Source organism: Falco biarmicus, chromosome 9, assembly GCF_023638135.1.
Source record: "Falco biarmicus isolate bFalBia1 chromosome 9, bFalBia1.pri, whole genome shotgun sequence".
In the NCBI taxonomy this organism is placed as follows: Eukaryota; Metazoa; Chordata; class Aves; order Falconiformes; family Falconidae; genus Falco; species Falco biarmicus.
The window spans coordinates 17652388-17678837 of NC_079296.1; the positions used below are offsets into that span (position 1 = coordinate 17652388).

The window sequence follows — 26450 nt, forward strand, 5'->3', positions numbered from 1 at the left end:
GGGTCCTGTATTAACAAAGGACCCCAGACATGCCTGTGCCTGCCCCAAGTTTACAGGCTGAACTCAAAAGCAATGCTGCTTTATGGTAAAGAAGAAAATTAATCTACATCCTAGTAGAGTTCTTCTAGTCCTTGTTCCCTAAGATATGAAAGGGAATAAAAATAATGTGAAAATATAATTAAAGACTACATGATAATTGGCACACAAAAATGTCTGACTTAAGATCACCTGGGCAAACCTGAGATCAGACTAATTTTTGAGTGACTTGACTTTACAATCATTCTTGAGAACAAACCTGTCATAGTTTTGCTCCTCTCTCCATTCCATTTGAGATCCCTTAACTGTGTAAGCTGTTCACACCACACATACGGTATGAGACTGCAAGCGTCTAATACAAACCACTCCGCGAGAACACTGTCGTTAAAACCAGCATTAATGAGAACACCACATACACGAAAGCCAGCCCCAGGTTTTCAGGAAAAAAGGAATTGCCAAGCGCCAGCATTAGAACTCCTCATACTGTCAACTATCGGGTGAAACCTGCAACCAGAGCTATTTGATACTCTAAACCACTGATTTTGCTAGGACATTTTAAACATCAGAGATGGCAGAGGGTTCCAACAGGTTAGAAATTTGTTTAGTTTATTGATGCTACAATGCCAGCAGACATTAATTTCCCCAACTCTGAATCGTCCACACTTCCTTCTCATCCCCGCAACACATCTCATATTAAAAGCAACGAGACACTGGCAAGCTAGAAGAATGATTTATTTTACAAGGGTGTTGTGAAGCTTAATTCATGTTTGTAAAGCCCTTTGTATTGTGCCTTTCATCTGCTGTGGGAACCTCACAGTATTATCAATAAGGTCTTTTCTACAGTAGAAAAGCTTTGCTAAAATAGCTATACTAGCAAATCTGCCTAGGCGAGATGCGGTTTACACAGGCAAAAAAGTTACTTTGCCAGAACAGCTAATACCACTTCCCTGAAAAAAACAAGCTGTCCTGGCAGAAGGACATTTTTGGTGGCATCTAACTGAAGCTAGCATAGAATATTGCATAGCAGTTAAGGGTGACTGCCACAGAATCTGAATGAAATACAGTTATGCTGGCAAAACCTTGCAGGGTACCTCTGAACAAGATTACTTTGGAGACTGCAGATGAAGGATGTGTATTTACTACTTTCACAATCCCAAGCCTCTGCATTCATTTATTCACGTGAATGAGCCAGAAGCAACAGAGCCCTCTGTAAAGAGATCTCTTCAGCAGCAAATGCATTTGACTTTACTGTTTTATACAAAAATTGTTGGGTGGTTTTTTTGGTTTCCTTTAAGAAGCAAGAAACCAAAGGAATAAAGGCAATTAAGGTAAAGCCTTGGTCAGATAATATTCTGCCAAGTAGAAAAGAACAGAATATTAACAGCACTAGAATTACTGCCAAGAAACTACTTATACAGCTGCAAAGACCACAGGCTGTGGTACAAGAAAACAGTTCACACAACAGTTATTAACTGTGCTAGTACTATTATTTTCTATTCAAGACTCTAGTTTTCTCACTCAAGTTTAAAACAACATCGAATAACCAATTGTTTCTTGTGTCCTAACAAAGGTGGAGAGGTGCCATCATGCCAGGTTCCCAAACGACTTGCCATTTTTTCCTAGTCCTGTTCAGCCTTACTCTGAGCTGTTCAGGCTGGTGGCCTGCAGCTGCCAGCTGCAGTGCATTTATGTTTTGCCTTTCAACATTTCCGCATCTTGCTAGAAGTCTGCAGCAAATCTTATCACCTAAGGGCTTGTTTACACAAGGAAAGGAAACTCATCTGTTTCACACCTCCAAAAGGCTTTTCTCCAGTGGATACCTGTATTTATTTTAGAAGGGTGTCTCTCCATATCCATCTGCAATGGCACACAACTTTCTATCAGCCACAGCACCAAAGCTATGCACTACACCTTAAGACTTTGGCAGAACCGTGTTTCAAATCTGTGGTGGGTTACAAATGTGCTAAACACTTTCCACAGACTGATTCACACTGACATGCTTGAACTTGGAATGGAGTTCAAAATTCAAAGACAGAAATTGCCATAGTTAGGGAAGTAATCTACTTAACAATAAGGAAAATTTGATTTCCATATGAAAGATGGTTTTGTTACCAAAATTTAAGCAGGTGTATTCAGTTGCTTTCCACTGGAAAGTAAAGCTAAATCCACTTTAAAGCAAAACTAAACATGAAACTCAATCTTCTCTGCTATTGAGACAAATCAGAAAAAGACTAGCTACTATAAATTCATCAGTAACCTATTATTTACTACATAGCACTGTAAGAATACACAGCCCACATACCAGGACTACCTGATGCGATGTTCTGTTGCACCTCAGAATTATTTATGTGTCCTCTGAAATGATAAGCATAATAATAAGCAGTAATTTATAATCACTGCATGTTCTCTCAGTCACCGTTGTACCTGTCTACACAGCATGAAGAACAGTGCTGACCTAAAAAAGAGACTCAACAGTTCTGGACTAGGCTTAAAAAGCACGAAGTTCAAGTAAGAGCCAAAATACATGAAATCTTTTTGCAGATTGGCTAAGCTACAGATCAAAGCTACAGCACCAAAAGGCTGGGCTTTCTTATTTCCAGTTAAAAAAGCATTTTCCTGTCATGAGAGCATTAGAAAAAGCTAGATCATGTTTCCTTTTCCCACTAGCATAGCTTTTGCATGTAAGCAGCTGTTCCTAATCAATGAGAATTAGATATTAAAACCTGATATGACATAAAATTTAATGTCACAGCCTTCTTTCAAAATATAAAGACATTTTCCCCACTAGCTCTGTGCCACAGGCCAGACAGCACTCAATCTGCCATACCTACAGCATAGCAAGCTCGTACCCCTCCATCCTCCATGGCATCCTCTGTTGGTATCACTAGAAGGTTGGCCTGAAGATCAAGGATGGAATATGGCCATTAGACAGTAACTACATTTCTAGCTGGGAAAGCTCATCCTTGCCTTTGGGATACTCAGCAGGAAATTTTAAGGTTAACCATCTTAAAGGCAAAGCTGTCTCACCCCTCTGCTTCTGTCCGTTCCACTCATCTCTTTTAGCTCCTTCCCATCCCTTCTTAGCTCTCATCTCTCTTCAGCCTCTGATCACGTTGACTGATCCCTTCATTTCTTCCCAGGAAGAAATTCACAGGGAATCTGCAGGGTTCAGTGCGTAATCTTTCTGCGTGCCCTGGGTCCTGCCCACACAGAACTGCTCCCTTGCTGAGCACATCCTGGCAGCGAAGTTTAGCGAAGTCATTTGGAGCAAAAGTCTAGTAGCAAATATGTGGAGGCTGAGGCCAGGCTTCCCAGTGGAAGGTCACCTACTCTGAACATCCCCCGTCGCTGACAGAGATATCCCACATTTATCATTCCCAAGTTCAAGTACACTTCAAGGCCAACTTTGTCTCTCAAGCAAAAATGGAAGAAAAGACAGACACTCAGGCTGAGGCTTTTTTCCTCTTAGTTTTCTGGAATTTATAACTGCTCCAAAGTTTCTGCAGGGGTAGAAATGAAATTTAAAGTGCTGAAACGACGATGACTCGGCATGATCAGTTGTTCTGTTCTACACTGAAGCATGAAGCCGCAACCACAAAGGAAATGCGGTGAAATGATGAAGAGCTCACTTCAGCGGAGAGAGCCAGCTGAAGCACCCTGAACGGTATGGGAAGACAGGCTCCATGTTTTCAGCAAGCTCACACAAATAAGCTCAAGCTGTTGCTTTTGACCTCTGATGCCCTACATAATTTGTGTCCTGAACCACTGAGATCAGGAAAAAGTCGAGGACAGGTTAAAGACTTAGCCAGTGAAGAGCATTTACATCTCGATGCTGAACTTCCTAGCTCTAACAGAATGGAGGTTCACCAACGTTCAGAGCATGCTAGGGCTTATGTACTCACACTTTGTGGGGATGATGGGAGGAAGGATAAATACAGAAGAACAAAAGTTTTTTTTGATATGTAATTTTTTGCAGCTCTCAAATCACCTTTGTAAACAAAGTTTGGATTAGACCCAACTGCACCTAAAATATTTATTGTAAAGGAACAACACAATTTGGAAAAAAACACGGAGAATTGAAGATATACTAATTTTGCACAAAGGGCTGCAGTACAAGCAATATAAATCCAGATTTTCCTGCATATTAAGTATAATTTTAAAAGTCAACCGTAAGTACATGAAATTTTTTGCAGTAAAAAAACCCCAAACAAACAAATAGGACAAGCAGAACTCTGGGAAATCACCCAGCCCACCTAGGAATCCATTTGTGCACACTGTTTCTTTGAATGTAAAACATTGGGCTTCAAATGCAGCTGCACCAATTTCTTCAATCTCCATCATCTAACTATAAAGGCAGCAGAACCAGTCTCTGCTTACACACGAGGTATCTATGACAAACTTATCATTCCTAATTGAGGAAAATACATCACAGACAGCATTTAGAAAACTAGTTGCCTTTTGGCCTCTGAGAAACAGCACTGAAATTCCAATTTGTCCTCTTTTTAACACGTGCATGTATTTTAACGTATGTGTGTATTTTAACATAAACATACTTGGATGCAGTTTTATCACTTCTTTCACAAAGGAAAAGAGCAGTCACTTTTCAGCTGAAAATTGGTCTGAAAAATGTTTCCTTAAGACTGAACGTGCAAGACGCTTTAAATGCAGGTGCTTCCTCCACCAAAACATTAGCACTTTTAACACTGATTCTCCACAAACATTTTATTTATAAACAATTCTTTCATAAGAAGTTTTTTCTTGCAACAGCTGTAAACCAAACAGTTCAAGATCAAAACTGCACGAGGTGTTTCACTTCTCCCCGCTTCCCAGAGATGTGTCAGAGCCAGCGCCTCGTACAGAAGAGTACCTCTAAACCAGAAGATGAACCCATAACACGAAAATCTGAATGTGACCTTATAATAGCCAATCCTGAATTAATTTTAGAGTCCTATGATTTGAAAAGGTGAAGAAAAAAAAGAACTAAATCAGTGCTGGGTAAATTTCATGTAATCATCTGAATGGCTCTATTGTCTCTTTCACCGCGCTAAAGTTTGCTTTGCTGTTGTTTTCATCTTTCCTTTTAAAATAGCCTCCTGCAGCTATAAGCTAAAGATCTTCCTGGAGCTTCTACGCGACAGCTGCAGTATCTTAGCCATCTGTTTAATTTATATTTGCTAATGCAGCTCCTGCTGTTTTCAAGTGACAGCTTTTTTCTCTGTTATTACCCCCACACGGGAAATCATTGCACTTGCCAAAGTTTCTCTGTAGTCTCAGATGTCAAATCAAGTCTGGTGACAAAAGGTGATGAATGAGACTCCTATGCACCGCCCTTTTATTTTGGTAAAATTATGAAAATCTGTAAGGGGACTTTATGTTATTTCTTTAAAGAATGATTATAAACAAAAACGAAAGGAAGGAGTACAGAAACAAAGAGGAAGATAGTAGAGGGAAATCATACCCCTTTCCTCTCAACATTGCGATTCTGTGGGAAGGCTGAGGCTGGAGGATCTCCAAGATACTCTCAGAGGCAGAATATCCATTCCATACCCATTGACTACAGCCATGATTCAACCTCTTCAGTCATCTGTGCCCACCTACCAAGCAGAAGGTTTGACTGACTACTGACTCTCCCTTGCCTGCAACCAACATGCCTCCTAACTTTCCTGGAGCGCTCTGGATCTCAGCAGTATTCACAAGTCAATGAGAAGTGATGGAGCCCCAAGGCCCTCATCGCAATGCCAGTAGTTAAAGCCGTGCTGTAAAGCCTCCTGTGGGAAGGTGCAGGGCCTACACTCCCTGTTATTAAGAAATGGTGGATAAAAGCAGAACTTGACTCCTGAAACAGCAGTCAGCCTTATACAGCAAGCACAGATGTTACCGTCCCTGTAACTCCCCTAGAGCATGATAACAAGAAGATTAAAGAGCCTATCCCTGCTGAAAAATGACATCAGGTTTAATATAAAACTTTGAAATTTAATGCAGATACCCTTGTCTTGCTTAAAACCGTATCAGCTGAATCACAGCCAGCTCTGCAACACCCATCCCAGGTGATGCAACCTCCTGTGTTACAGGACCAGAACTCCGTACCTAGCCCCAGCTGCATTAAACACAAAGCTGCATATAAACCAAACCCAGAAGTGTGGCCACTCTTCTACTCTGAATTCCCTCTTTCAAACAACTTTATTAACTGGAGAGGCACATAGAAACACGAAATGGGCACTTCCCAAAGGGCTGGAAGACGCATGCTTTCTGGTGCCAGAGAGAGCCCAGTACAGCAGCTGATACGGAGCTAGCAGGGGTGCATGTTTGAGGGAACACTTGGGAGACAACAAGTCATAATCTCATATTACCACTGTTCCCAGAAGATTCTGATGAGAAATTAAATCTACTGTTCTGACACTCTAGAGTTGGCTAACATCAAAGCGACCCACAGGATGGAACTTGTCAAAGCTCCGTTATCTAGTGCGCCATCACCCCACCAAGCTCTGGAAGATAAAGTCACTTGAAGCAAAATGAACATTTCTGCTTTTGAAAGTACAGCAAGCTAGTGCCAAAATTTAACTGGTGTACTCTGTAGAAGGTTACTGCTTCATCTTCATATCCCCATACTTGTATAACTGTGGTACAAAAAGGTCAATCTTTGAAGAACATATTGGGAAAAACAGAAAAGCTAAAAAGAATAACCTTATACTTAATACACCAACAGCTACACCATACATGAGGATGTTACGTCCCTTCCCACCCAGGAGATTCTGTTCAAGAGCCAGACAAGTCAACTCATAATTTTCATCCTGTATCTTAGTCCTTCCATCTATAAATATATGTATATGTTGATGTACTTCATTATAGTATTATTATAAGGTACTATAGGCTAGATATCCAATACAGATTCTAACACTTGTATAACTCAGTGCCAATACCAAGAAAAAAACAGCCCCTCATCTCAAGGAGTGTACAGGCCTGAAAATCTGAAGAGTCACCACTCAGCTTCAGTTGTTTACTTGTACTTTATGACATTTGACAAGTAATGCAATCAAGAAAGCATAAAATATTAAATTATTATAATGCAGATATAGATTAATGTCCCAAGTCACCAAAGATTTGTTTATGAGTTTCATCAACACATTGAACCAAAGACCCACAAAGTATAAATTCTCTCCCAGTGTCTCTGTCTAGCAAGCTACACAGGCCAAAACTACCCTTTACATAATTCCTCCTTACCTCAAGAAGCGTATGTGCAGTCTCAGGAAGGGCTGTGTCGTACCAGACACAGACTGAGTGAAAACACCATGAACCTGGGGAGAGAGAGGAAGTTTTGTGTAAATACGCGTACCTGACAGTGTAAAGGCAGTAGTATTTTCCAAACTGCAAACATTCTCCAGCCAGCGTGTCCGATTCACTTCAGTACCTGAGCCATGGCAGGTTTCAGGTCAGGATATTAAAGCAGTGCTGATTTTAGTGATTCCTTCAATCAGGAACAGGAATAACTGAACTGACTAGAAATTATCCCAAGTTGCAAATAAAATAAAAAAGATTCAAGAACTATAAATAAGGCATACTGGTCTTATCTTTTCCAGCCAGATTGTTTTGTTTTCCTCCTCCTTACTGGGCTAAGAATTACTGAGCGTTACTTAGACTAGCCTCTGGTCACAAGCTCCTGAAGGGAAGAGGAAGCTCGGCCACGTGCCTCTGCTCAGCCTGTTACATGCTCCCGTACCTGGTAAGCAGAAAGGCTAAACCAAGGACATGGGACTCCAGCCGAAAGGAGAAAACTAGTACACAGCAAGGTGCTCTCCTAGGTAAGCAAAGATGTCTTGCACAGCATGACACGATGCTACTTAAGACCCAGCGTAACAAACGTCACGAAAGCAGGTGCAGGAAACAAAAACTGCAACGTAAGACAGCAACAGATTTTACAGCTAACACACTGGGTTAATCGCTTCTCTGCAGACTACCACAGCCCAAAGGCAGAACAATACTTTTCTACCCCTCAGGCGCAAACACAAGTACATATTAGAATCATAGATATATTTTAGTTGGAAAACACCTTTTAAGATCACAGAGTCCAACTGCTTAACAGTGCACCCAGCGCTGCCATGGCCAGCACTAACCCATGTCCCCCAGCACCGCACCGACGGGGGTTTTAACACCCCCAGGGCCGGTGACTGCACCCCCTCCCTGGGCAGCCTGGTCCACGCTCGGCCACCCCTTTCCGTGGGGACATTTTCCCCAATACCCAACCTAAACCTGCCCTGGCGCAGCTTGAGGCCATTCCCTCTTGTCCTGGCCCTTGTTCCCTGGGAGAAGACACCGACCCCCCCTGCCTACAGCCCCGTCATGCAGCTGTAGGGAGGGCAAAGGTCCCCCCTGAGCCCCCTCCTTTCCAGGCTGAACCCCCCCAGCTGCCCCCCATCACGCTGGTGCCCCAGCCCCTTCCCCAGCCCCTCTCTGGCTCTGGGCATGCACAGCATGGCTTCCCATAGGAGGTTACATTATGGTAAGCAGTGTGACCGTTTCAAATCTGACAACATAGTAAGTAAGGGGGAAAAACCTGACACTTGTTACTGGAAGAAAATTTGCTGCTTTTTTTTTTTTTTTTTCTCCTTCTTCGTAAAATACCACTGCTATACAAATTCTTAGTGCATGCAAACCACACAGGCCTACAGGCTTTCCTGGAACCAGAAAACAAAAGAGCAGCTCTGCCTTTCATACTACAGAGATAAAAGATACCTCAAACTGAGTACGTTTGTTTTCGGAAGAAAGCCATTATTCAAGGGTAGACAAATTTAGGAGCAGAGTCAGGTACAGGATTATCTGCCCTCTCAAGCTTTTCCAGAAATGTTCTGAACATTGAGCATTTCAGGAGAAAACATCTGAACTAAACGCTTTATTCTTAGCTCGGTCAGATGCCGCTCGACAGAGCCCTCAACCAAACATGAACAAAGCCAGCCTCCCTCGTCCAGGACAGCGGGGCATGGCAATAGCCAGGTAACAGGAAGACCTGAGCCCAACGACCCTGCTAGATGGAGGCAAAAGCCCCATGTCTGCCACCTGCTTTGCAGCGCTCTGGGTTCCAGGAGGAATCTTAGCTGGGATACAGAGACAGTCCTGTGAGAAACCCCATCGACAAATCCCTCAAAGCAGAAGGGACGTACGATTTGGTACAGTTATCCCTCCTGGAACTGTTGCTATCATCAGCTCCACAGCTCTAAGACTTGCAGAGCCAGAGTTTCAGGCCCTATCTGCAAGTTGTGGACCCCAGCTGGCTCCTGAATGCCAGCCTCCAGCTCCTCCAGCACCAGCTTCCCAGCGTCCCACGTTCAGAAGCACAAAGCAGAGACATCAGCAGTGGTGCTGAACAAGGCTGGGAAAGGCTCAGCAGGTGAATTAGCTCAGGGTCTGAGCCTTGCAAAATCCTGTGCACTGCTTCCAGGTCTGAGCCCAGGATTTCTGTATGGATAACTTGTTACCTGCATAATGTACCCAGGGAAAATAACATATTAGCTGTAAAAATTAAATAAAAGAAAGGCCGATTTAGTGTCTACATAGTAATTCAGAGGTCAAAAATTAACCCATCATGATTACAAAGGCTATTTTCAACATCCTCCATACAGTGTTTGAAATCCTGTCCTCTTAACGTTTAGCTCGTTTGTACTCCACTTCCCAGCATCCTCAGGCATTCCCGAAAAGCCACTTCTGTGAAGAGTATGAAGATGACACTCTCAAGGAAATCAGACTTGTCTCTCTAGGGCGTCCAATATATGCAAGTAATATACTTAGTTAAGCATGGCTGTCCATACATACACCGCACTTCAAAACCAAACCGCTACAGACCATAATACTCACCACCCTGAACCTGAACTCTGAGCTCCAACAGGTCAGAGCCTTCCCCAAAAAGGCTAATGCTAGTTTACTTTAAGCACAGAGGCACATTCCAAAGAATTTAAAAGTTTTCCCTTCCAGAAAACCAAGTTTTGTTGCTCATCTGAACTTTAGGTGCCCAGATTTACAACGGAAAGGCAAGTACAGCTGCTCACTGCTGATAAGGCCTCGTGCTACTGGCATCTGTTTATCTCCACGATCCAGAGTAACAAACCCACGTACTTTAAACAACCGAAGCAACTGTTAAGATAAAATATGGAAATGGAAAGATGGGTCCAGAGACCACCTCCTATATAACCCTTCCCCATGAATAAAGAAAAAGCACATTTGGGTAAAGATATTAAAAGATCCATACTGTCTCTGAAGATCAAATGCCAAAAGCAAAGAATCTCAAAAACAATTTCCAAGTTACTACATGATGGCAACTCCTGATGACATCTTGTTGGTTCTCACCTGAACACCGGGGCCAGCACGCCTGCCAAGCCAGTTCATGTCTTTTGACTGAGGTCACTAAAGAGCTTCTTCGCGTACAGGCAGCCCATGCTGCGCTGCTCAGGAGCAGGGGCATCGCAGGGTGACGTGTGGGAGCACGGGTTTAGTGTTTGCAATTAACCTCAAGCAACGCCTGATTTGTGCGGGAGGCAAAGCACAGATGGAAACATGAGTTTAAGGTCTCGGGAAGTAAGGAAGAGGTTATTGGTCTTACGGGGCTAGGCCCAAGAGAGAGAAAATACGAAAGGCGGCAGAGGAGGATGGAGCAGAACTGCTTCCACCTACAGCCGTGCCTGCTTGGCCTGGAGCTGTTACCGCTGCAGATGATACTGAGCCCAGGTGAGTGTGAAAGCCCCTGCCTAAGAGGACGTCACCGCGCACACATACGGTTACACAGATACCGCTTACAGGAGACGAAACTGCAGCTTGCCCTGCGCTCACCCGCAGCATAACGCTGCTCCGTCGGTTATCTGCTAGCGTATTACAGAGGAGGAGGGTTGGTAGCTTCACGGTACAGTGCCACGAGCAGCATAAACCAATGTTAGTGGCTATCAGCAAAAAAGGGGGACCCACATCCCTGGCTATTCATAGCACGCTGATCCAAATAACTAACCCACCAAAAAATGATTATCAGTTGCTCAGATCTATGAGCTGATCAAATACACCCTCCAGCTGCCTGACGGCAGGAACTAAACCAGACAGAAATGACACAACTGTGGTAGATGAGAGCAACACCGACCTTTCCAGGGGCAGCACACTCCGAGATCCCCTTTCACAAACCAGGATTATTAGACAGTCTAGAGGGGAAGGCAAGGGATACAGAAACTGGCTCGAGAATGTCCTAGTTCATTAGATAATTATTTTTGTGTGTATATATGTGTGTGTCTAGTCCTAAATCTCAAGAATCACTATGCAACTGAGACACTGGATATTTCCATCTAGACTTTTAAACTGCAAAACGGTAAAAAAACCCTTCTGAATAGCTTCTAGGAGTCAAAACCCTGAACAAGAGTGAAATACAAGCAGCATTTTCAAAAGCTCTCCCTACTGTGCCCTCCTGTTTCTCCTACAGCATCTCTCTGCTGTGAACTTTTATTTTAACTTTTATTTAAAAGAGAAGCAAATACCACTTTCAGATATCTCTTCCCCTGCTTCTCTTCTATCTTTCTGCTCTACTGATAGAATAAAAATCACAGCTGGGGAAAAGCAATACAGAGCCAATAAAAGAGTGGAGAGGGATGTATTGGTATAGAGTACTAGAGCTCTGGAACAAGACTAAAGGAAAGGATTTCACAAGGACAAATCTGAGACAGCCAGCAGCTGGCCTCAAGGTACACACGGCACAAATCTATCTAATTGTAGGGGGCATACCTCATGTTGCACCCAAATGTGACTCCATCCCACACCACTTTGCTATTCCTAGCCTTCACGGTAAACTAACATCAAACACCTCTCCAGAAATCCAAGGTCAGAGAGAACAATATTTACATTAAAGAGATTAATCCTACTTTTTGTCATGCCTCCTGTGCTATATTTTGTTTTATGGTTTTTCATTTCGATTTTGTGTTCCACGTTTGGGTTACGGCGAGACAACAGGAACTTCAGTCATTATGCATAATGTAAAATACACAAAACAAAATGTCTCAGCTCTGAGAATCCAATGCTCTACATCTACATACACAATGCAAGCACCAATATTATGTGCAGGATGCTTAGGCACACACAAAAAATCAGGCAGAAAAATTAGTCTCAGACACCGACCAAGGTAATTTTAAGTATAGAGCATGCCAGATGCAACTGAGTGACTTGGACAGGGATTACAGGCAAAAGCAAATGCACACAACCTGGAATTGTCACTTTTTTCCCCCAGTGAAACCCTCACAAGTATTTAGCAATTATTCAAATCTCCCCATCCCTGATGAGCAGTAATACCACACATCTGAGTCTTTTAACTAGCAGCCACATGGTTTATGGAGCAGCCGCTCTGCCAGGTGAGGAGAAATGATTGCCTGTTGTGCTGACCTAGCAAAGAAACACATTTCCTCTCAGCTGGAAATTGTTCTTACACAACCAGTGTTCTCAATACACTAGAAAATAGCTTAGATACCTGATATCATAGATTTTAATATACTGACTGTGAATATGGCCATCAAAATCCCCACTGCCTCTCATTCCTCACACACTTAATATATTGATTTAATTATATGCCTGTAATTCAGTTTACATTTTACAGGAGGCAAAAGGTAGAGAGATTCCACTAAATGACACTTGAGATAAGAGAATGAGCAACTGGAGAGCCGATGCTCATTCTTTGCATATAGGCCAGACTGTATTAAAGGGCTTAAAAATTCACTTGACTAGAGCAGGCAGGAAGCTTTGGCAACAGCTACACTAAAATTAATTTTCGAGACTTTAAGGTTATAAAGGTAACTAGCAAAGTATGCATCAGTGAAGAGCTGTGTTTGTAAATCCCTGGACAGACGGCTTCAGCCTGGTGCTCCGCTCTGGGCTCTTTCCCCAGCTGCAGTGAACAAAGCTTCACCCATCCTCACTGGCCGGGGCAGCAGGGACACGAGCGGAGCTGAAGCACAGAGGTCAGTTCCACGCTGCACCGCCTGGGAAGGCTTTGCGCCGACACACAAGCACTGCTCACTGAGGAAAAGGTAAAGTAAAACATCTAGCTAACCGAAGGAGGTTTAGAGCTGGATACTCCTGCAGCTGCCTGTACTTAAATAGCAGCCAGGAGGCTTTAGGGTGAGATTAGAAAAGGACAAGCTCTGGCTACTGTTCAGGTGAGAAAGGAGGAGGGAAAAATGAATCAAACAAGTCTGAATCTAAAATGAGTGAGACATTAAAAAATTTTCCAAGAATAATTTAACCAAAGACCAGATGGAATGAAGCAGAGAAGCTACCAGATGTGTCCTAACAATAAAATTTATTGTTCCTGTTGTTATTATGTGAGTCCAATTCTCATTAGGGAAAACATCAAAATAAATAAATAAAAAAAACAAACAAAAAAACAATCAAGTAAAGGTCAGTCGGGGGGGGGAGGGGGGGAAGAGAAGGAGGCATTTCAGAGGACAAAGTACATCTAAATATATCAGTGCTGAAAACTGGAAGATCTTTTTTCAGAAGTTGAAACCTGTCAAACACCCAGAAAAATTTCTCTCAACCTCTAAAATTATTAGCATAACAATCCTCACAAACAGAGCGGGAGAGAAAGATTGGCGATTTCATCTCGTGCAAACTCATAAGCGGGTAGGAGTGTATTTTTTTTTTTCACAGAGAATGTAATACCTGAATCAAAAAACCCCAGCAGGTTAAGAGAATAAATGGAAATACACATGCAAGACTCGATGCTGATGCAGTTTCAGCTCACCCAGAATCACGACGTTAAAACAGATGCTCACCCTCTCCCCTATCCCTTCTAAGTGGTCACATGAAGCTGCGTGCCTATTAGGAAGCCAATCCCCAACTACAGTATCATTCCGTGTCCCAGTGGGCTTCCCCCCCTTTCTTCCTCCCTATATCACTTTCTCTCAACTCCATCTAACATGGATGACGTATTTATGGTAAAAAGAAGCTGCCTCAGTAGTGTATTTGAAAACGCACATTTTTTGCAGTACTCCAGACAAACAGGTTCACACCAAAAGTCCTGCACCCTGTATCATACCACTAAAAGTCATGGGTAATTGGGTCCACTCTGCATGTATCCCTTTAGTGAATTCCTAGCTTTGGGGACAAAAATACTACTACAATCTTACCAATAAACTAATTAAGGAATGGGGTGGCATTTTCATACATATTTCATATTCGTATCTCTATTTTTATTTTGTATTTATTGACACACACACACGCTTCCTGATGCAGGAATTAAAAATTCCCTTTTACCACGCCAGTTGCCAAACAGCTAACATACTACCGTCTTGGAAGTGGCTCACACAAGAGAAAAGCAACCGCACAGTAGGAAGACTCCAGCAGGGAGACAACAATCCAACAACGAACAGGACACAAAGCATCAAATGGAAAGTGAACTCTCAAGGAGCCAAGACAGATGCAAAAGCTGTTGGTGGTAGTGTGGAAAGATGTATTTGTTTAGCAAGTTTAGGAACACAGAGAAGGTGTGGAAATATTTACCAGCTCAATGCTCTGAAAAGACATACTGAAAGGAGCTCACAATCACTTATGCAGCACAGCTTTTCAAAAGGACCCAGAACAACTTTCCACATATGACCTTAAACAAACTGAAATGCCACTCGCTGAAGTGTGCCACCAGTATTAATTCCTGTGCCGGTACAGTCCTGACACACACTGGTCTTAGCAGAAAGCCCACAAAAACGCCTTCCCTCTCCCAACAAGTATATGTTTGTGGACTGCTTCTGGTTGGAAAAAATGGCTGAATTTAAATTCTAAAGTCATAAAATTTACTAACCATTACTTCCAGAAGTAAAATCCACACGCCTATCAAACAATGCCAGGTACTCACTTCTGCATAACTCTCTAACCGGACATCAGTCAAAGCAACCCCTCCAATAAAAAGGACAAGCTTAAGCCTTTCCGTGTAAGCTCAAAATTCTCCTGATCCACTTTAAAAACCACAGTTTTATCTTGCATGAAAAGTAATCAATCACAACAAAGACATATTTTCTGTGTAATATTACAGTGCTATTGTTTTGATTCTTTCCGCTTTGTAGCTTCATTTTATGCGCTTCAGCAGTACCCTCACCATCACGTTTCAACCTGGGGCCTGTCAAGATCCACAATTCCACGTATTTGTTATTCTAAGGTACCTTACTCAGGAAGCTGTTTTGACACTGTGCTAATAATACAGCGCGTAGGCAACCAGTGCACACGGGGACTGTTAGAATCCCACTAAACACGGACTCTTCTGCGAACTTCAGCATCGCAGCCAGGAAACCAGGCAAGTCAGACTGCAGGAAAGAAATTCCACTTCTCGTGTGACGTGGCACTAAGAGGAGCGCTAAAAGAAGTACACACGAGAGGAACAGGTTATGCCAGAACATGCATTATATTGATTCCTTCCTTACCTTTCCCTTTACATCGCAGAGGTTACATCACCCCTTGAAACACAGTCATAAGCAGAAGCAAGTCTTGCACATGAATCTTTCTTTCCCTGGGTGCTCTGGGGAAGCGGGAGCATGCACTCAAGTGAGCATTCATGCCTCAGCCAGCTTGAGGACAAGGCTCTGCACCGAAGTCCTTAAGACCTTCTCACGGCTGCTGATTTCATCCACGGAACTGAAAGAGCATCTCAGCAGGACACTGCCAGCCTCCTTTTCAGCTCCCTCTCGCTGACTGCCAGTCTCTGGCAAGTGAAATGTCAAGAACCAGGCAGGGGCGGTGTTTGGAGAAGGAGGGATAAGAGATTCTCACCATCCATCAACCTCAAAACCTATTCAGCCAACAACCTGAATGGAACTGGCATTTCATTCTCCATGGTAACAAGAGATGGAAGGAGGTTGGAAAAAGAGAGAGGGAGGACAGACCCAGGAAAATCTGATGTTGAAGAAGCAGGGAGAGCTGTAAACTTTGCAACTTTTCATTGCTGTGCAAGTTGCATATAGAAGAGGGAAAAGCCCTTTCCTTGTCTGCAGTTCCTGAGACTGTCCCTGTCCCACAGCCACGACGAGGTGCCCTTTCTGTGAGCAGCCTACTGATGTGGGGGGAGGAAATCCTTTATTCCGCACCCGTCCTCCCCAGAGGAAAGACAAATGCCTTCTGAACACTGGGAAGCAGGGAAAGCCGCAGATTATAGCGCCACAGAAAACAGAACTGCCCCAAAGGGAAAAAATACTGTTGCTCCCTGTACAGTGCTTCATGTCTACAGACCGAAGGCACTGATGCGGACTCTGTCTGTGTGCCAGCACTGGCCACAAACTGGAGTGGAGAACTAGCATCACCCTCTTTGCCTGCTTTGCACCTCACATGGAAGTAAATGTTTGTCACATCTATTATGCTGAATCACTTAGATGCACAGAGAAACGGCGTTTTCTTTCCTGAGGCACACCAAAAGGAAGGATGGAAGCAGCTAGACTTAAAATTCGGGCAGCACCTTTGCCGAGCTCGCGGGAGCTCTGGGTAAGTCAGTTCTTATTAACATTTCAGGCCTGGCCATCTTCTGAACTTTTTTTCCTGCTATTTTACATTCATAACTTGAGCTGTCACAGCCAGAATGTGCACAACAGGGAAATTACATTTGGATTCATGCACGTTTGTGTTCCAAGCTGGCCCCATGCAGCTACTGAAAGAGTCTCTGGCTAAAGCACTTATGCAAGATAACCAAACAAAGGACTGAAAAGCTCTGCAAATCCTGGCTGCTGCTGCTGCCATCTTATTTCTTGCTCAATTCTTTACACAGATTCTTTCCCGAAGGACGCATTCAAGACTCCCTCCCCCACCCAAACCCACCACCTCTCAATTCTGAGTTTGTTCTCACTTTTGTATTGCATATGGGACACGCTGTTGTGTGGTGCTTCTTTTAATAGCCCTATCTATACAGTGAGCTTTTTGTTAAAGGTGACCTGCAGAGTTGTTTTGAGTTCTCCCAGTAGTCCCCATGTATCAGCAAATATGTTTAAAAATCAGAGTTGTTTTCTTAAAAAACTATCAATTTTTCTTCATTGTTCCCATTTGAATTTTGGACATTCGGGTTTTGGTTTCTTACAGAAGTCTTAACATGCCTTACGGGTTGTAGTGTCATGAATGGTAATACATGCCCCTGTCCACTGAACTTCAGCCTTTTTCCACCAACAACCATTTCAAAGCCATGTGAACACATTCTTGCTTTTGAAAAATACTTTCCTCCTCTGAAAAAACATGTTTAATTTTCTCCTTTGTCTTCCAAGAATCTGAACCTTGGAAAAACCAACAGGGAACCTCAGAGGGATCAATCCTACAGTCACATCAGTTCTGCAGCTGCTTTCTACTGTTCTCCAACTCATCCTCCCCAGACAGCCTTTTCCTTAGATAAAGCGGGGCTGGGGGGGGGGCATACTTACCTTTTGAAATGTACTTCAAGTCATGCTTCAGAAGTTCTTTCCCTCTCTCCTGAACATTTTAACAGGAAAAAGAGAAGTGAGACTGTTCCATTCTCTATCTCCCAGCCAAAGCCAACTGAACTGGGAGTGACACACATCAGCTGGAAGATGCAAGCCTCCTACAATCTAAATAAGCAAATAAACACTGTTAAATGCATCCGCACGAGCAGATGAATTCAGTTCCTTTCACTCACTTCTGAAGGTATTTCAGAATTCCAAGGAGATATTTCTATCCCTTTCAAAAAATATTCTACCCACATATACTAAGATGAAGATATTTAACATAAAAAGCTTTTTATATTCCTTTCATAGAACAATCTCAGAGTACTTCGTTACTGTGCTTTGTTATGGGAGTACAAAAAGGAAAGAAGGTATTTTTGCCACTTGTCACAAAGCGGGATCATCTTCTCTGCACTTGCTGTTCACTGAGTTTCACCTTGATCCTCTTGAAGGTTTGAAAGCATTGTTGTTTATCTGTAGCTCAGGGAAAGGATTTTCTTTCTCTCTGAAGTTGATTCTAATGTACTTCAAAGACCTGCCATTACTAACATCATCCACTTGTCTTTCTGTGATCCAGAAACCGTACCCACAGAAACTAAGAGCTTTCCCAAATCCATTCTAGCAGCATGCTTTAGGCAAGGGGGGGAGACACTGACAGTGTTCCCAATATTCAGAAATGTGCCAAAAAGCATTCCAGGAGCAGAGAGCCATACCAACCGTACTGTCCTACTGTGTGTTTTCCTACAGCCACTAGAAGGGGATCGTAGATGTGTCTCACCAGTGAGATACACATTTTGGAAACAAATGTACTATGGAATTGGCTAAAGCTAGCATGTTAAAAGGCACCCTACCGAGAGGTACTGAAGTGAGGCAAGAAGCATGCCCACACAGAATCAAGGTCTTATTCAGCTTCCCAAACCAGAAGAAAAAAAACAGTACAGCAGAGCCAGCATTCAAAGGACTGCCCACCATGTGTGCCTGTCACGCCGTAATAAAAGCTGGAATACAGCAATAGCCTCAGGCTGGCAAGAATGAAGCTGACTTCGGTTCTGATCGAGTTTGGTGGTCTCCACACAGCTCTCACGTTACCAAAGCGACCATCTCAACTGGCAGCAATTTTACAGAGGAGTAAACCAGTGGTGAGCCTGGACCAGTGGTCAATGTCATTAGTGGGATGGCCCTGGCAAGAGCATGTCATAGCATCCTGTGTTGCACCCGCACGAGAAGCAAACACAACTTCTGCTGCCACAGCTCTGAACCCAGAAAGAAATCCACTTTTTTCAAGTAGATGCCTACTCTGAAAACCCTGTCGTGCCTACCAAGGAAGTTACCATGCGAAGCAACTAAGCTGTAGCAGTGTTATGATTTAGCAGTAGCATGCTTCAGCTATTCCCTTAAGTACCGTATTAAAACAGGGAAATGAGCAATCCCATTCCACATTAAAAAAGAAAATAAATACATTAAAACTTAGCAAATATGCCAAGTTTTGAGTTAAGTATCCATCGATCAATCAACACAGCCAAGACTGAGCCAGAACTTAAGGACTGTCCAAGAGAAGATGTCTTGAAAGGTGTTATAACACAACAGAGAGATACCCCAGCCCCAGATTGACTCGCCTGACACATGGCAATGGTGGAGACCAAATATTCTCCTGTTCCTGCTCACAGCCTTGACAGACGCTCAATCACATATTCCATATCTACAGGTGTTCACAGAGACTGATACTATGCCACAAATTAAAACAACAGCGAAAAACCCTAGCTGAAAGCCAGAACAGTGGACGAACTGGCTGCACAGACATGAGTCACTGCTCACGGCAATGTTTTTCTGGTCTTCAATGCCCTCTGCTTTCATATAAACCAGAACCCTTCAGACCCAGAATAATGACAGCAGAGAAGGAAAGAGGGCATTCAGCAAGTTGACAGGGCAAAAGACTCCAGTCCAGCAGTCTCCACCCAGGCCAGCAGCTACCCCACTGAATACCATGGGCAACAAAAAAGGCAACATCTCAGGCTTCTACGCCTCAGAAGCTACAATGCTGATTTATTATTTTCTTAAAGGAATTTTTACTTCTGGGATTAAACAACAGATTAAGCATCTGAGGAATAAACACCTATTTTGACTTCAGGTCAGAAATCACTCACCACCACAGAAATAATTTATGCAGTAGTTAGGTCAACAGCTTTGCAGATCCTGTCAATGTCAAAAGTTCATCTGCTGTGGGAAAGGAACATTAATTTTTTTAATTTGACATTCCCAATTTCTTCCCAGCTAAAAGACAATTTCTAATAAACATGGCAAAAGAACTACAAATTTACACCTAACCATCGTGGAATAAAACTTGTATTTTACCTGGCTGACAGGCAGAAGTGAGAAAGAACAAGCAAAAAAGATAGACACTCAATGATAAAGGTTCAGAGGACGAAACAGTAAGAATACTACCTGTGAATCTTTCAAAGCATACATTACAAAGATTTCTGGAAATAAAAAAAAACGCTAAAAAACATGATTAGAAAGCACACAAAAATGTTCCAGAAGTCCAGACCTCAAAAAGTTCTGAGGACAGCATTCTGGAAAGCCAAAGCATCTTGATTTAAATTAACAACCACGGCTGAAATATCTCAGAGCGATTCTCAATACAAGGCAATCCAAGGCAGGAATGAATACAGAGCGAGTACACAGACCGGGCTGACCCAGTGACACAACACATGTGTCGTCAGTAAAAGAACACACTGTACCACTGAATTACCAGTCATTTCCCACTGCAGACACACCACTCGAAAATGGGAGGGATGGACTTAACGCATGCAATTTTATCAAAACATATTTGTCTAATAAGTGAAATGATACTAACTCCATAGCTTACTAACTTCAAGTGTGCCACAAAATTTATCAAAGAGAAGACTTTAATAAAAATATCTTCAAAAGAATCAGCATTATTTATTCAGACTATCCCCATAACGGTAAAAATCTTCTGAATCCCAATTGGATTAAAATTTTAACATACTTTAGGTTAAATATCTTTTTTCCCTTTTTTAATTAGTCAGAGTGTTTTAAAAACATTCCATATAATAGGAACTCATATTCAACATCATCCATTAAACAATCCTTCTACTACTTTACAAACAAAAAGATTAAATGCAAAATCCTTTGCATCATATGAGTTTCATGTTCCAAAAGAGACAGAGAGCAAACGACTACGAGAATCCTAGCAATTTGTACGGCTAACACTATCTGAAAATACCACACAAAGTCACCTCAATCTGTTACCAAGAGCTTGCAGCAGCACTGAACATTAATGGCACATGGAGAGGTGACAGCTATCAAGTGGTGAAGGATGAGCTTTTAGAAGAGCATTTGAAGCACACGTTTTGAACTCTGAAATGTTGTATCTGCAGCAAAGGTTTTCAGTATTTCACATGCAAACGTCTCCATGCACATGAATACATGTTCCTCTAAAGTGAAAAAGTTTACAAGGGCACAATTAGCTGTTTTCACTGAGTATAAATCAGACAGCTGCCTGTAATTGGAACCAGGAGCAAAAGACATATAAGAAATGCTTTCTTCTTTGCAGATGTTTTTCTGAGATTTAAGAGCAAGTCCTACTTCAAGTGATGCAGCTAACTCTATCCAAGTCTACATGGTCTATGGCTTTAATGGATAAATTTACATGTGAATAGTTGGTTTCTTTTTCTTTCTTTTTTTTTTTTTTTTGGTTGTTGTTCCCAATTTCCTCTTGGATTTTACCTATTTCATATAAGATTAAAACAGCTACAAAGATTCTGCAAGCCAAATTAAGCACACCATGATACCACTGCAAATACAGCTATCTTTTAACGAGCCGCAGGGGGGGGTCAATGCAACTGAACAAGCACTAACTGCTATCACTGACAGTGCAAAAAAGAAAAACGCTACCCGTTCATTCTAAGGGGGGTCAGAAAAAGCTGCAAATTATAAAAAGTAAGTTTTGCAGATGAAGAAATCAGATACAAGTTTCATATGACAGAGGCATGTCCAATTGTCTATTTCTGTCTACATTTCATAATGCTACTGAAGTAGAAGTGATGTCCAACGTATGCTTGGGACACAGGACTACTTAAAGCACAGCACTAAGCTATGCCTTGAAGGCCCATCAGTGTAAATAATGCAAAAACAATGAGTTTGGGGATTTCAGGTGGGGTGGGGTGGCGGTGGATGGGTGGGAGAACACATTCTAACCAATCTTATTTTCCCACTGTCAGCATCTCAACAGCTTAACTATTTATAAATGAACCTGTCTCTTAAGAACAAACTGGTTTCATTCAATTCTGTATCGTTCCGCAAATAACAGGACAGTATTTAGAACAGATGGCACAATTTAATTCAGCCTTTCTGTTACAACTAACTGCTCCCACGATTTCTAAACCACTTTCCAGTTTTACACACAATGAACCCAGCTGGTACAAAACAGAGAAACTTCCCCTTTTGGGGGGGGGGGGGGGGGGGGAACCAGAATCAAAACACTTTGCAAACATGCCAGCTGACCAAAACACTGCAGATAAATATAAGAAGAACCATAAATTACATATTTTCATGCACCCCCTACTCCCAGGATACCCAACTAATGGAAGAACCAGCTGAGGTACCAGTGCAGATGTGACCTAAGAGGCCTCAGGCACAGACAAGTAAGTAACTTCTGCAACTTTCAAAGCAACACAAGTTCCCAGCTGCCGACTTCTCTTCCCCAGTGTAATAAGATGTAGCACAAATTCAGCTTACACTATGATGCCATATTTTGGCTGGAAGGCATAAGAGATGTGAATTTAACAACGTGTTAAATTGGAGTGTAGCACCTGTGTCTTACTGCCAGGCTGCTTGATTTCCCCAGAGCCGGAGCTGTGCCTGCCACCTGCAGCTGGGCAGCCCAGGCTGCCTGCCTTGCCTTGCCAGGCAGAGCTACCTGGGTGCAAGGTCCCAAACCTGCCTGCAGGTCCTCGGCACTGCCGCAGCGGTGGGGAGGGAAAGCACACTGTGAATGCCACCGAATGCTTCGGAGAGAAAGGTTAGTCTCTGAAAGAAAATATTTGACATCATTTACAAGCATCTTGCACGTTACCTCCTCCCACTTGTCTGTGCTGATCTAAGAAAGGTGGGCATGCATTATAAATCAGGCAACTGCTTCAAGTGACCACACTGCAGAGAGAGGCATCAACACCTAGTACAAAAGAACACATTCGGGAGGCTTCCTCTCCCCTACAATATGCCTTAAAACAACCCTCTCTGCTGCAGCATGCACTCTAATCAAACACCTGCATTCTCTCAAGGTATCATACTGACAAACACGGGTAATATGATGTGTAATGAAAGGGGATAAAGCCTTGCTTCCCAGAAAATATCAGACAGCTGATTCTACCAGAGGAAAAAAAAGGAGGTTGAAGCTCTTACTAATGGCTTAGTAAGTGCCTGATTTCTAATGCTAAAAGCTTCCTGCACTTAGGTTATGAGTTTGGACGGAAGAAATTATGAAACAAAAGTATGTTACACATTGTCTCGCAGGCATGGTAACTTCCACCCCTTCTGTGAAGGTAATTTGTAGACTGCAGTTTTCTGCATTCCAAAATTTCGCTGCTCCAAAAGCTGATAAGAAAGGAGACATGCTGAAAACATCCCATATTTCCTAGGCTGACCTTGCACTCACTGCTTCCCCACACGAACGAATGCCAATATACTGCACCAATCCTTCTGTCCTGATGCCTTTTCTCTCTGACCTCCAAGTAATATACCTAAATATTCTGTGACTGCTTGGAAAAACCTACTGTGTTCCCACCCCCTCAAACCATTCCTCTGTAAACCAGCTAATCTTGAAAACACAATGCTGTCACCTTCCTCTTGCAGGTTCCTGCCATTGCTGTCACTATGGAAACAATCAGAACATCAAGTATGTCAGTAAGCATGATTTATAAAATATGAAAGTGCCAAAGGTAAAGACTCTACATAAAAAACAATCAAGACAAAATTAGCTTGTTAGCATGGAAACATTGGCTTTAAAGGATTTTCAAGTTCAAATGAATTCCTAGGGCAACACTGCAGCGAGCTATGTCCAAGGAGAGAGCTGCCAGTGCAGCATCATGCACGAAGTCACACAGCCAACTATCCACCAGGACACAGTAGTGTAATTGTCCCTTTTCCTTCCATTTAAAACACAAAAATCAGACAGCGATGAAAAGTCAGTATATCCCCAAAACATTACACCAACGTCAGAAATATCATAAGACATACAGATATTTGTTTCTCTGAGATTTAGAAATAAAGGCAGGCCCTTGCAGCTTGCATTGCCAGTATCTCAACACCACATCCAGTCCTCTTCCCCTCCATTCATCAGCTTCATTCGCGTCCGCATCAGAAGCAAAGTCATAGACAATTATTCTTAGCTTCCCAACCAAACAAAAATTTTAAACAATTCTTAGAGAAACATCAGCTGTAGAGCGTGGTTGGACAGCTATTCTGTTGTGGTGTAACAGCAGAGCGCTTATTATCGCCGTAAGACGGGGTTCATCCAGCCCTGTATGTGCAGAAGCAGCAGTTTTCCCCCGCTCCCAAACCTCGCCACATACTTCACTTTGACATGTTGACTCAATTATAGAACACGGGAGCCTCCAGGGAAGAAACAGAGCTTTTTGAGACAACTCCCTCTCTACCACACACACATTCTCTCTGTGCTGTTTTAGAAGCTTGTTTCAGGGAATGTTTTGCCTTTCATCATCTCATTATTCTCTCTTTCTCTCCCCTCGCTACATCACTGCAGTGCACCTACTGCCCTATGCTGCTGCTTTTCCTCACCTGTACTGGCTTAGAAAGTAAGCCACAGTTCTGCCTCTAACACAGCTACCCCAGTTACAATGCAGACAGCAAAAACAAGAGGAACCCCTTCCTATGGCAAGATGGACCATTTCAGATTCAGAAAAAAAGAGCGAGAAGACAGGTCAAACAAATTGGAGCCACTGAGCACTACAAGAGAGGTACAGCTGGAGCTGTGCAGCACTTGTAAAGCATGGAACCAAAAGAACACACACATATGCTTTTCTTAATTATTAAATGGTGAATGGTAACGGTAAGGTCCGGGTGCTATTTCAGGTAGGGGAGACAGTTTGCCCCCTGGTCCGTACCGGACAGGTGACCCTGGAGGCTGCTTTGCTGCCCTCAGGACGTGGCTGAAGGACTTCTGCACATCTACCGCCTGCAATGCTACACACACACAGAGCAAATCCCCTTACATTCAGATTCTCCCAAGCGGCTCAGTAAAAGTCTACAGTATTCTTGACTTAAACCGCTTTTTTTTGACTGGCTATCTTACTGGCACTTGGAAAGTTACCACATTGCTCACTATTTGCCACAGTACCAACCAGCCACTTCAGCAGCAGTTCCGGCACTCCAAGATGGAGATACTGCCTCACCTGAAACATCTGCTTTTGATTCCCAATTTCCAAAGCACGAGATTACATACTTGGTCTGAGATTCCCTCTCTTAGATTGTGGGAGTTAGCTGGGAGAACCCAGGCAGGAGCTCCAAGGAGGGAAGGACTGCAGGATTTGGAATCCTGCGATATCAACAGGGTAAGGAAGAACAAAAGAAGTTATAAATTGCAGAACTGAGAGGAAACGTAGAATAGAGGACAAAGTAAGCTGAATTAATTAGTCTTCTGTGGTAGCTCCCCTTCCAAAAAAACATCTTCCAGAAAGAGTGCATTTTGATGAGCTGCTTCCCTGGTAGTTAATGCTGGCATTAGTTCACAGTATCAGGAAACTGTATTGTACAGAAAACAATTCAGAGCTGAAGTTCATTTTGCTCAAATATTGGACAAGATTAAATAAGCCATTCCACCCCTTTTGAAAAGTTTCAAGAAATCCTAAATTAAAATATTCATAGAAATAATCAGTCTTTAGAAATTGTCTCGCACACTGTACTGTGCGAGTTCAGATCCTCTTCTATCTGGCTCTTTTTTTTTTTCCTCTTTTCCATCAGTCATGCATGCCCGGTCCCAATGATTCCCATTTACACCTCAAAATTAATAACAAGCGTGGCCATGAGTTCCACAGATGGATTTGGGCATAAGAAGAAGTACCTCCTGTTAGCAGTTTAAGCTTGCTTCTGCTCAGCTCTTCTGAATAACTCTTTGTTCTTGCACAACGAAATGTAAAATAGGAGGTTTAAAATCACCTGTGCTAAAGTATTCACTGCTTCCAAAATGTATTACTTCAGATTTGCCACGTCTTCAAAAAAGTTTCAAGGTTTTAAACTTAAAATCATATTTATATAGTATGGTGCTACTTCTCATTTGTATACGTACCTCTCTACCCCTCTCTTTTTCTTGCATCCTTTCCTGCCTTATTATACAATATGGTACCTACAGAGTATTTTTCAGCGGTACCATCTATCCTGCATTTCAAGAGAAATGGTACAATTGTGAGACCATAATTAGGCTAGTTTAATCAGGTTGATGCTAATTGCAATGTGACCTCTAGTAAAGACTGCTCTGAGGACTCCAAACAACCACCAAAGTCAGTGCCACAACACCAAGCCGAGAAAATCTAAGTGATAAACATTATGAACTTCTGCATTTACTGTGTGACTTCTGCTGGATCAGTTACACCACCAGATCAACCGGGGAGATCACTAGCAAAACTCCCAGACATACACGGAGGGAGCTTTTAATCTTCGGGCATTTGGAAAGGAAGCTAAAGAAACAGCAAACTTGGTTTAACTAATTTCTGAATAAGAACTCCACACCATTATTTAAGGTACCTGGAGTTTACTACATACTGACTTCCTACCTTCAAAATTTAATTTCACCTTTTCTCAATGCATTCTTCAGCAGTCAACATGGTGAAACTCTCCCACCCTCCACACACCTTCAGAAAACCAAGCGCAAGACAGAAGAACTGCTTTAAGTGAAAAAATTTTCCTGTGATGGTGGATGTATCAAAAAAGAAAATTGATTTTACC

General features: G+C 42.6%; 1 protein-coding gene across 3 annotated transcripts in view; it reads right to left on the reverse strand.

Annotated features, from left to right (window-relative positions):
- Positions 1 to 26450, reverse strand: part of NDST2 (N-deacetylase and N-sulfotransferase 2) — a 136919-nt gene that overhangs the window by 76809 nt on the left and 33660 nt on the right. For all 3 annotated transcript variants that reach the window (XM_056352933.1, XM_056352928.1, XM_056352929.1), the window contains one exon: positions 7258 to 7331. The gene's annotated coding sequence lies outside the window, so the exon portion shown is untranslated. The remainder of the gene's footprint in view (positions 1 to 7257; positions 7332 to 26450) is intronic.